Source organism: Lolium perenne, chromosome 3 (assembly GCF_019359855.2).
Source record: "Lolium perenne isolate Kyuss_39 chromosome 3, Kyuss_2.0, whole genome shotgun sequence".
Taxonomy (NCBI): Eukaryota; Viridiplantae; Streptophyta; class Magnoliopsida; order Poales; family Poaceae; genus Lolium; species Lolium perenne.
This window is the reverse complement of record NC_067246.2, coordinates 132,968,378-132,980,876: the sequence shown is the minus strand read 5'-3', so window position 1 is coordinate 132,980,876 and position 12,499 is coordinate 132,968,378. Positions and strand designations below refer to the sequence as shown.

Genomic DNA, 12,499 nt, shown 5'->3' with positions numbered 1-12,499 from the left:
CATCCGGACCGGCGGCTTGCACTATGAGCGGGGCGATCGATTGTTTACTTTGTTCCCCGAGCTGGGCAACTTCTTTCCCCCTTTCTAATTTTTTCTCGGCCTCCTCCAAGGCTTTCTTCTCCGCCAACTCTTGGTTCCTCTTGAACGCGAGTGCTTGCCTACGAAGTTCACGTAAATAGTCGTCAGGCAGATTCTTCGCGGCTTGGGACGGTGTGTTCAAAAATGACTTAGCCCAGCTCTTTTCCTTGTCAGAAAATACTTGCTTGGGCTCGGGCTCTCTTTTCTTCTTGCAGTCCGCCTTCCATTTCTCATAATCAGCAGCCGCGTGTGCGTCGACTTCCTCGGCACTACGTTCCCAAGGCCTTGTGGGGAGAGGCTTCAGTGATGGCTCTGGTATCTTTGTGGTTCTAGGTACATAAGGGTCCGGGTTAATAACCCAGGACTGCTTCTGCTTCTTCGCCGGAGGTGGATTGGGGGGCGGTGTCTGATCACCCGCCGGACGAGGACTGGGGGGCGGCGTCTGCTTACCCGCCGGAGGTGAATTGGGGGGCGGCGTCGGCTGACGTGAAGGAGGTGTAGGTGAAGCACCACCACCACCACCGCCACCGCCGCCACCACCACCACCGTAGGGGGGTGGACTTGTTGGCGCCTCGCCTGGAAACTTGATAAACTTCTTCTGCCATAGAATGAACTGGCGCTTGACATCTCCAAGTCTTTTCGCCCCTTCAGGTGTAGCAATGTCAATGTCCAGGTCCTCAAACCCTTGGACTATCTCCTCCACCGTGACACGAGCATAGCCATCTTGAATGGGGTTGTTGTGGTGGAGTGCTCCAGGTGGTAAAGCACTGCCGATGGCTACCTTCATGGACATGTTCCCGATAGGATAATACAGATGACATGCTTTCATCTCCTTTATATCGTCCACGGGGTAGCGAGGAGGCTCCGGTGCAGTAATTTCGACCACCAGAGGCTCCGGTGCAGTAATTTCGATCGTCGGTGCACCAGCCGGTGAGGCCTCCGTGGAAGCCACGATACTTCTTCTCTGCTGCTGGCTTCCGAGATCCATTGGATGATCTTCTTGCTGCGCCCGAGCTGCATCTCTTTCGGCTACTAGTACACTCACAGTTTTCTTCATCACATCCATTTCCGTTACCAACTGCGCCACAACATCTGCATCCCGATCCATCTTTCTCTTACGGCTTCTGTAACCGTACGGGTCATCGTTCTGGGGGAACCCTACTTTCCACGGAATGGGCCCCATGCCTCGTACACGTCCTCCGTGTTCAGGATTCCCGAGGGCTTTTGTCAGGGCGTCGTTCTCTCTGTTGAACTTGATCCTCCCCTCTTGAGCATCCCTCATTGCCTCAATAAGCTTTTGGGTGAGTTTAATTATTTTGCCCTGATAAACACACTCCCCTGTCTCTGGGTTCAGCGATCCCCCATGCCCGTACCACCAGCTTTTGGCCCTTGGGTTCCATCCCTCCGTACCTGGACGGATTCCTCGCGCCCTCAGCTCGTTCTCCATCTTCTCCCACCTAGGCTGCCAAAAGCGATACCCTCCTGGCCCCATAATATGATTGTACTCCTTCTTGGCCGCATTATCCTTATTTTTTTTTGATATTTCAAGGAACTGCTCCGATTTCTTTTGCTTCACAAATTCTGGCCAATCATGTTGCAGTTTCTCATATTGTCCTTTGAAATCCGGAGTCTTGCCCTGCTTGACAAAGTCATGGGCTAGATTTTGCTTGTATTTCCGGAATGCGTTGGACATCTTAGAAAGAGCGAACTGTTTGACTAGCTTGCACCTCTCCTTGTTTTCCTGAATCTTGTTACCCTTCTCATCGTATTTGCGGTATTCCGGAGGTAGAACGAAATGTTCCATAAGCTTGTTGAAGCAATCTTTTTTTGTTCTCTTATCGACAAAAGTGAAACCAAGACGTGCCTTCTTTGGCTCATTCCACTCCTGGACGGTGATCGAGACGTTGTCTCTAACAACGGCTCCGCATTGGCTGATAAACTTGGTGGCGTTCTTGCTGGGCTCCAGCGGCCTGCCGGTTGCTTCCTCGACAACCTCGATGGTGCATGTTTCTCCTGGTTTCATCGTCTTGGTTGCGCCACGCTTTGACGACGTACTCGATTTTTTCGACGATCCGGCCGAGGGCTAAAATAAGAAAGAGAGTCGCGCGCGTTAGTACACACATATTTATTCAAATCAGTTAGTTTGTATCACTAGAGGCTCAATGTATATATATACCTCGGCGCCGGAGGTGGTTGCTACTTCCAATTGAAGATCGTCGTTTATCGACGTTTCTTCGGTATCATCTTGCTGACGGCGCCCTTCGTCTTCACCCTCAAGGTTCAGATAAGAAGAGATATCATCTTCTTCTTGTCCGGTCGGCACATATAGAATATCGCCTTTTATGATGCCGAACATATGGTCTTCAGCGTCCGGATCATAGTTGTCCAGAATCGGGTCAGCTCTATCGTCCGCCATATGTCAGTCCTGAAAACATGTAGTCAAAACAAATTAATTGTGTATATGCATTATCACATCTCTTCTACATATAAACAGAGAGGGCGACGAGTGGGAGGCGAGAGGGGGGACACGTGTTATATGCGGACGATCGACCTCGCAATGACCGCGTGACCGAGAGACCGGTGGCGGTGGCGAACCGGTGGCGAAAGGGCGGTGGCGGTGCCGACGACACATAACCCTCGCCGCCCCCTCTCGATCCCAAAAAAAACACCGCGCGTATACGGAGGGGGCGACGAGCGCTGCCGGCCCCCTCCGTATACGCGCGGTGGTAGCTGGTCACCGCGGCCGCGCCCGCTCTGTGCCGGCCGGGCGCGGCGCGCAAGTGCTGGCGGCGGCGGCGCGCACGCGTCTGCGGCGCGCGCGCGCGCAAGATCTGGCGGCGGCGGCGGCGATCATCGGAGGCGCGGCGCGCAACTCCGGCGGCGGCAGCGCAGGTGGTTCGGCGCGCGGCGGGCCGGGCGGGGCGCCGGCCAGATATCGAGGCGTTGCAGGGGGTTTGACGTACGGGGCGGGCGCGGGAAGAAGAAGGAGGCAGCGGCCGACGGCGGCGGTCGGCGAGGACGACGAAAGAGGCAGCCTGGCGGCGGTCGACGGAGACGCGCGCGCGGCGGAGGCGAGGTCGACGAAGAGGCGCGCGGCGGTTCGACTGAGGAAGGAGAACTGAGTCCTGCGCGCCGCCCGCGCGGATATTTATAGGTAGGGGCTTTAGTATACACGCGGCCCCCTCGCCGCCCCCTCCGTATACACGCGGGGTCGGTGCAAGTACTTATAAGTTGTTTTTTAAGTTGTTTTTTAAGTACTTAAATTTATTATAAGTTGTTTTTTAAGTTGCAATATACTTAGCACACTATTTTTAAGTTGCAATATACTTAAAACTATTTTTCATTTAAAGTTACAATTTTTAAGTTAAATAAAAATTTGAAGTTACAAATTACTTAAAACTATTTTTCATTTAAGTTACAATTTGTAAGTTACAAATTTGAAGTTTTAATTTTTAAGTTAAAAAAATCAAAAAAAAAAGAGAGAGGAAACCGCGGCCAGGGGCGCTCCTCTCTCTGTAACGGCGGCGCGCGCGAGGAGGTCTGGCCGGCGGCGCGCGCGCGCGCTGTAGGTCCGCCGGCGGCGGCGCGCGGCGCGGTGCGGTGGCCGGCGACGACACGGCGCGCGGACACGGCGACGCGCGCGGTGTGTGCATGGTTCGGCGGCGGAGGGGCCGGGGTTCGGCGCGCGCGCAGAGATCGTCGATGACATACGGGCGGGCGCGGGAGAAGAAGAGGAGGCTGCGGCCGACGGCGGCGACGAGGGCGGCGGATCAGTGAGGACGAGGGCGCGCGGCGGTCGGCGGCGACGAGGGCGGCGGTTCGGCGGTCGAATCGAGCGCGCAGCAGCCCGGCGGTTCGAGGAAGAAGAAGTGTTTGCGCCCGCGGGGCGGCGCGAGTATTTAAAGGAGGCGATTTAGTCGCGGGTGGTGTGGGCAACCGCGACTAAAGGGTAACCTTTAGTCGCGGTTGGCCACACCAACCGCGACTAAATCCCTTTTTTCGCCCGTTTTTCCGGTTCCCGCGGAAATGACCTTTAGTCGCGGTTGGCCAGGCCAACCGCGACTAAAGGCCTTTTTCAAAATTCTAAATGTGAAAAATACAAATTATATATCAAAAAATTAAGAAAAATAAAACTAATTCATTTCAAAATGTTAAAAATACAAATAATACATCAAAAAATTCAGAAAAATAAAACTAATTCATTTCTAAATGTGAAAAATACTAATTATGACTTAGTCACTCCAAATTTCATGTATGCAGGAGTATGACTGAATCACTCCAAATTTCATGTATCATCAGTGCTATCTCGAGTCAATTGAATCATTCGAAAATGGACACCAAACATATCACGGGTAATATAATTCACATGATTCATTCAACAAATTAAAGTTTGGTACAATAAATTATTACACATCATTTCTTCCCTTGTGTCCCTGCTTGCTTACGATTGTGCCGTATCCATGGAGCATCCTCATCATTTAACTTAATGCTTGGGTCGGTGTTCACTTTGAAGGGCGGAATTTCAGCAAACATATTATAATCTTCTGACATGTCTGTCTTGTCCTCCACTCCCACGATGTTTCTTTTCCCTGAAAGAACAATGTGGCGCTTTGGATCATCGCATGATGTACTGATCGTTTTCTTATCTTTCCGTTTCCTCGGTTTGCTACTCATGTCCTTCACATAGAAAACCTGAGCGACATATTTCGCTAGGACGAATGGTTCGTCAAGGTAACCAAGATTGTTGAAATCCACCATTGTCATTCCGTATTGCTGGTCCACCTTTACCCCACCTCCTGTTAGCTTGAACCATTTGCACCGGAACAAAGGGACCCTAAAGGAGGGTCCATAGTCAAGTTCCCATATCTCCTCTATGTAACCATAATATGTGACCTTTTGCCCATTCTCGGTTGCTGCATCAAAGCGGACACCACTTTTTTGGTTGGTGCTCTTTTTATCTTGGGCGATCGTGTAAAATGTATTCCCATTTATCTCGTACCCTTGGAAAGTCGTTATAGTCGAAGATGGTGTCTTGGCCAACATGTACAGCTGATCTACAACATGATCGTCACTCATTAAATGTTTTCTCAACCAACTGCCGAAAGTCTCCATGTGGGCCTTCCTAATCCAGGATTCAGGCTTCCTAGGGTTGTCCGAGCGTAAAATATTCTTGTGTTTCTCAAAGTACGGAGCCACCAAGCTGGAATTGGTCAGAACTGTGTGGTGTGCTTCAGTCAGAGAATGGCCGTCCATACATATCGTTGATTTCCTTCCGATCGTGCCTTTTCCACTTAGTCTCCCCTTGTGCCGCGATTGAGGAAGACCAATCGGCTTAAGGTCAGGAACAAAGTCAACACAAAACTCAATTACCTCCTCATTTCCATAGCCCTTGGCGATGCTTCCTTCTGGCCTAGCACGGTTACGAACATATTTCTTTAATATTCCCATGAACCTCTCGAAGGGGAACATATTGTGTAGAAATACAGGACCGAGAATGGAAATCTCATCGACTAGGTGAACCAGGAGGTGCGTCATAATATTGAAGAAGGATGGCGGGAACACCAACTCGAAACTGACAAGACATTGGATCACATCGTTCTGTAACCGTGGTAGAACTTCTGGATTGATTACCTTCTGAGAGATTGCATTGAGGAATGCACATAGCTTCACAATGGCTACTCGAACATTTTCCGGCAGGAGCCCCCTCAAAGCAATCAGAAGCAATTGCGTCATAATCACGTGGCAGTCGTGAGACTTCAGGTTTTGGAACTTTTTCTCCGCCATGTTTATTATTCCCTTTATATTGGACGAGAATCCTGACGGGACCTTCATACTGCTCAGGCATTCAAAAAAGATGACCTTCTCTTCTTTGGTCGAGCGTAGCCGCACGACCTTGAAACCGTTCCGGATGCCGGTCATCAGGGTCTTTCAAACTTTGCTGGTCCTGTCGTGCTTCCTTTGTATCATTTGACTTCCCATACACGCCCAAGAAGCTTAGGATGTTCACGCAAATATTCTTCGTAACGTGCATCACGTCGATTGCAGAGCGGACTTCTAGGACTTTCCAATATTCTAGCTCCCAGAATATAGATTTCTTCTTCCACATGGCTGCGTGCCCGTCAGCTCCCTTCGGAACTGATTGTCCGCCAGGACCCTTTCCAAAGATGACTTTCAAATCCTTGACCATATCAAATACCTCAGCACCAGTGTGTTCCGCAGGCTTCGGCCGGTGATCTGCCTTGCCGTTGTAATGCTTGCCTTTCTTTCTTCTTTGGATGACCTTTCGGAAGAAATCGACGATGCCCAAGGTACACGTTCTTCTTACAATTTGGCAAATGTACACTTTCAGTCTCATGTAAGCAGTGCGTGCATGCATTGTATCCCTTATTTGACAGTCCCGAAAGGTTACTAAGAGCAGGCCAATCGTTGATGGTTACGAAAAGCAACGCTCGTAGGTCAAATTCCTCTTCTTTGTGCTCATCCCACACACGGACACCAGGTCTGCCCCACAGCTGTAAAAGTTCATCAACTAATGGCCTTAGGTACACATCGATGTCGTTGCCGGGTTGCTTCGGACCTTGGATGAGCACTGGCATCATAATGAACTTCCGCTTCATGCACAACCAAGGAGGAAGGTTGTAGATGCATAGAGTCACGGGCCAGGTACTATGGCTGGAGCTCTGCTCGCCAAAAGGATTCATGCCATCCGTACTTAGACCAAATCTTATGTTCCTTGCGTCAGCTGCAAAATCTTTGAACTCTCTGTCGATCTTTCTCCATTGCGTTCCATCTGCGGGGTGTCTCAACTCCCCGTCCGACTTACGGTCCTCTTTGTGCCATCGCAACAACTTGGCATGCTCTTTGTTCCTGAACAGACGTTTCAACCGTGGTATTATAGGAGCATACCACATCACCTTGGCGGGAACCCTCTTCCTGGGTTTCTGGCCCTCAACATCGTCACCAGGGTCATCGTCTCTGATCTTATAACGCAATGCAGTGCATACCGGGCATTCATTCAAATTCTCGTATTCACCGCGGTAGAGGATGCAGTCGTTGATGCATGCATGTATCTTCGTAACCTCTAAACCTAGAGGGCAGACAACCTTCTTTGCTTCGTACGTACTGGCGGGCAACTCGTTATTCTTTGGAAACATATTCTTCAACATTTTCAGCAAGTTTTCAAATGCCAAGTCAGCTACACCTGCCTGTGCCTTCCATTTCAGCAAATCCAGTGTGCAGCCCAGCTTTTTCAGACCATCATCGCATCCGGGGTACAGCGCCTTCCTGTGATCCTCTAACATGCGATCCAAATTCTCCCTCTATTTTTCAGTTTCACAGCGTCTCCGTGCATCAGCAATGGTCCGACCAAGATCATCAGCGGGATCATCACGTGCCTCTTCTTCACCTTCCCCTTCACCTTCAGCATCCTCCATGAAAGTATCACCGAAATGAGCAAGATAGCTTTCATCGATGAAATCATCCCCTTCTTCATCTTCTTCCATTATAACCCCTCTTTCTCCATGCTTGGTCCAACAATTATAGCTTGGCATGAAACCGTGCCGAAGCAGGTGCATGTGAACATCTCTTGAGGAAGAGTAACCCTTCTGATTCTTACAGCTTAACACATGGACAGATAACAAAACCCCCAGCTTGTTCGCATTAGCCACTACGAGGAAATCTTTCAAACCCGTACTGAACTCGCCGGAGAGTCGGTTACCGTACATCCATTGTCGATTCATCTGCATTATTATAATATAAAATATATAATTAACCATCATGCATTTGTTAAACTAACTAGCTACAAACAATATAAATTAAACAATGAACTACACACACATGCATATTTTATCAACGACACATCAAAGGTTCAAGTTGCTAACCGCGATCGAGGAGGAAAAAATAAATGAGAAAGCTCAAGTGTGGCTCCAACACTTCATATCATGTTTGTTTCATGCTCTTGGGGCATTTCATCAAACACCTTATGTGCATAAGAGGAACCAAAAGCAAACCTAACACCCACTTGTGAAGTTTGTGAAGTGAATGGCTCCAAATGGCTAAGTGTTGGCTGCTGGATGGGTATATATAGGGGAGGGGCTTTAGTCCCGGTTGGCACAGCCAACCTCGACTAACGGCCTTGGGGCACTTTTTTTCTCGGTTTGACTGGCCAACCGCGACTAAAGGCCTTCGGGCACCTTTAGTCGCGGTTGGCCTGGCCAACCGCGACTAAAGCCCCCCACGTGCACCGGCTGGCCACCGAGCGCCCTGGGCCCAGGCCTTTGGTCGCGGTTCGCCTCCCGAACCGCGACTAAAGGTCCCATTAGTCGCGGTTCCTATAGCTTCGCGACTTATGGGGCTCACCGGAAGCCTGTTTTTCTACCAGTGACATACTATTCGGAAGTAAGTTTGTCCAATAAATTTTTATTTTGCATGCTCCATGAAATAAACTAATTTAGTATATTTGCATGATCTATTTTAGAAACTCTCTCCTTCTTTATTCTCCTACAGAGAACTCAAACACATAATTTTGAATCAGATTTCATATGTTCATGCGTCCAACAATAACCAGATGGTGCACGCACGCAGGCTCAAATACATATAATTTTGGCTCAATTTTTTCCAAAACTTCTACGAACTTACACATGCATCCTACTACTATTTCCAATCAACCTGGTGCGCGCACACCCAGGTGCCAGGTGCCAGGTAAATAAAACCATCTCTTGTGGCTTGTACTTCTATGTATGAAAGAAAGATATATTGAACAATACTGCAAGATAACCAAAAGTTATGCAAAAATATAAATACAGATTGCCGTACTAAGTAATTCACAAAAATGGTTAACGATGTTTTATACATGATAGATTAACTTTTGAAGAAATTTCCATCAATACGTCATAAGGAAAATTCATATAAGAAAAATGTGTTATAATTTGGACAGTGATATTGCTTGCCACTAAGATCTTGGAGCTCAGGTACCTGTCTTGACCAGAGTAAAGGTAGAACCTTTTAGCAGAAAGAAATTTCTTTGGCATCTTTATCCAATATGCTGTACATGTTCAGGTAACCTTGTAAACACTATTTATAAGATACTATGTTACAACAACGTGAAAGAACTTGTGACTAATTGTTGTGGGAGTAAAAGAAGAAGAACCACATCTGTTATTCAAATCAAGAAATAACAACTTCCTTGTTCGCCTTATTCTCAGCAATTTCATGGTTAAAGCTAGAGAGAGTTCTGGTAAACAGAGCATAACCACGACTTTTACCAACAATTTTTGTGCTGGATTATTAGAGCAATTGTGCAAGAAGAAACCAATGAAAAATAATGATTTCTAACATAAGAAAATTAGCTTCAGGATAGAATGTACACCAGATTTCTGCTGCTATCCAAGGTTCAAGAAAGCGTTATGCGTAATCGGTGCGGTAGCCATCCGGTTAGCGCTTCAGCGTGCATAAGCGGCGCTTTTTCCCTCTTTTTTCTGCTTTTTTCTGCTTACGCGCTTATGCGATCGATGCGGAAGGCCTCCGCGTTGCGCTTTAGCGCGCATAAGCGACGCTTTTTTCCGCTTTCCCGAACCTTACTGCTATCATCAACCCTCACTTTCATAGCATTCATTTCCAATTATCTTAGTCGCCGCTTCGCAAAAGAGTAGAATTTCAGATAACAGTTGTAGAAAAATAATTCACACCAAGATACTTATTGGCATGAAGCTGATTCAAATCTAAGCAATACATTTATTGTTTGTACGAACTGATGTCTTCTTTGTAGGAAGACATGTATAAATTTATATGTGGATGTGAGCCACTATCATGAAAAATATTAAACAACACATTATTTCTACGCAACAGCCCGTGAATATATTTCATTGGCTCTTGCAGATTTAATCTGTTTGCAAAGACTATGCAATGTATTACTGAAGCAACAATGATAAATGAGACAGTGTATCTTACTGCAGTTTTCTGCCTCCTCGTCCAAGCGGACACCATTACACTATAGCGGCAACAATGGTGACACAACCTAGGCCGAGCCTCGTTAGGCTGGGAGTTCTTGTAGCAAATCAGCATCTAGTGCCTCTAGAACAACACACCTGAAATGTCATACCTATCAAGCAAAAAAGAACACAGGAATTCAACACAGATGGCCACCAACAAAATTGATCTTCATAAAAAGGAAATGCACAACATTAAGCTACAAAATAAAGCCAAACTATACAGACTGAATCTTTTCAATCGAAATCATTCTCCAACCCATTCCCCAATCTTTAATACACTGGATCGGGACAACAACACTCAAATATCAAATAGGTAAACATCAGGTCATGATCCCCTTCCTAAATAATGTTAACAACTTAACATGCCCATAGCTGGTCTCCTTGCATATCACACTCGACTATCCACCTACTTGCACAACACACTAATTCGAGGCCACCATCTACTATAAGCTATGGAACACGGTTATAACGGATGAGGATTTTCTTTCCATCACATCAAGTGAACATCAGCCTCATAGCGTCACAGCTCAAACAATCACCTTGAAACAATTCAAGTTCTACGAATTTCCAGTAAAATCCAGAACGTGTTTGGAAACCTTTGGGAAGGGGAAGGGGAATTTAACGCCTATTCACTCTCAGTTACCTGCATCTCCTCAGGTAAGAGATTCCTGGGAGTTTGGCCTGTAAACTCCCTTTCCCATTCCCTGTTTAACGTCAATTCTACCCAAACAGTCGGGGGATATTAAGTCTCCAAACACAAACTCCCAATCCCTTCCTCCAATTCCCCCCAACCAAACGATCTACCAGTGTAGTTTGCCGGGGTTGACGGGGTTGGCCTCGGCGGTGAGCCGGAGAGCACGAGGGCTGTGACGGCGTAGAGGGCGCAGAAGTAGTACATGGCCTCGCGGAAGTCCTCGCGGTAGGCGATGGCTACCACGGGGCAGGACCCGTCGCTCTGCGCCGCCAGCTCTGAGACACCGGCAGTCATCCTCGCCCCGTCCTCCTCCCCCAGGGACAACGACGCCATGGCTGGAGGACTCACCAAATGAGATTTTGAGCACTCGTTCCCACCCAAGCGCGACGAAGGGGCGCGGTGGTGGAGGGCTGGAGCTCTACCGGTCGAAGTTGAGTTGGGGACGCAACGGCTGCTCCGAGCACGACAGGGCGTTGTTGGTGGAGGAGTTGGCCAATGCATCGGCGGCGACCGACTGGACGAAGGAGACGGCGGAGTCGCAGGATTGCGTGCTTGCAGCGAGAATGGATTGGAAGAGGAACCGAGGGAGACAACGCGTGAGTGGAGGCACCAATTGGGATAATCTACACGGAACCGCCTCACTTCCACACGGCCCACAACCCACAGCCCAGACACGCATAGCCTTCAACCGCCATCCTACCAAACCGACCGACGCAAAGAAAACAGAACCTCTCACGGATGCCCCTGCAGGTGGGCCCGCGAGCAACCACAATGCCTCAAAACCCTGGGAGCTTAGTGCTCTTAGAAGATTAGCCATGTATAAACAGGTAAAGTTTTAGCGCTTTGGGACATCTTGCATTATTTAAATGCATTTAAGACTTAAAAGTTACAAACAACAGAATACAAGTCAAGATCATCAGACAGCAAAATCATACGTACATATCAAAATTTGATTCTTCTTTGGGCTTGCTCTCCTCAACAATTTCAGAGTCACTCTCGCTCCCGCTAACATCATCAGCACAATAGTTTGACCTATAGCAACAGATATCAACACAATAAGAGGTTATATTGATGATTACCTACCTAGCATTTTGTTTTGGTATGAATTGTCTTAAACTATGCATGACGTGAAGAACATATGAAAGAATACTATCGGTAATAGCAAGTATCCATTTCAACAAACCCTAACTGGGTTAATCAGAAATAGTTATGGGCTTACAGCCATATCAACAGGGTGACAGCTGGAATTTAGGAGGCGTGCCAGTCAGCCCTAGTGCCTTGAGTTCTGGCAGAACTTCAGGTGTAGAGCTCTCACCTGGGACGATGCTCCCATTTCGAAAAAAAGGTGTAGAGCTCTCACTGTCACTGTTGCTAACCTCACCAGCATGCTCCTCAACCCTGATCGGAACATGTTTATCAGTCAATATTCATGGTCAGATATTTAGGACATACTATTTCCTCTGTGAGAAGACCAGTGCAAATAATATCTGAAACGAATATGATTTGAACTTCTGGTGGAATAGGCAGACATACAACACCTGAAATAACCCATGGGACTTATGGTAGTAATTCTTTTGATAATTCTCGTTCTCGGCTGCCTCCGGATCGCCTAGGAAGATTTGAATATAGAACACTTTGTCGAACACGAGTTGTGGTTCCAGCTACTCGAGTTCTAGATGACCTGCTGAGGTTAAGATTTGAAGTTACAACAAGACAGAGGCTTCCCTCCTGCTCATGG

General features: G+C 47.7%; 1 long non-coding RNA gene across 1 annotated transcript in view; it reads right to left on the bottom strand.

Annotated features, from left to right (window-relative positions):
• Window positions 1–12,224, bottom strand: part of LOC127342482 (uncharacterized) — a 41,849-nt gene extending 29,625 nt beyond the window's left edge. Inside the window, exons 1-2 of the long non-coding RNA XR_011755415.1 lie at window positions 12,122–12,224; window positions 11,701–12,076 (exon numbers count right to left, since the gene is read on the bottom strand). This is a non-coding gene — a long non-coding RNA (uncharacterized lncRNA). The remainder of the gene's footprint in view (window positions 1–11,700; window positions 12,077–12,121) is intronic.
• Window positions 12,225–12,499: the final 275 nt, after the last annotated feature.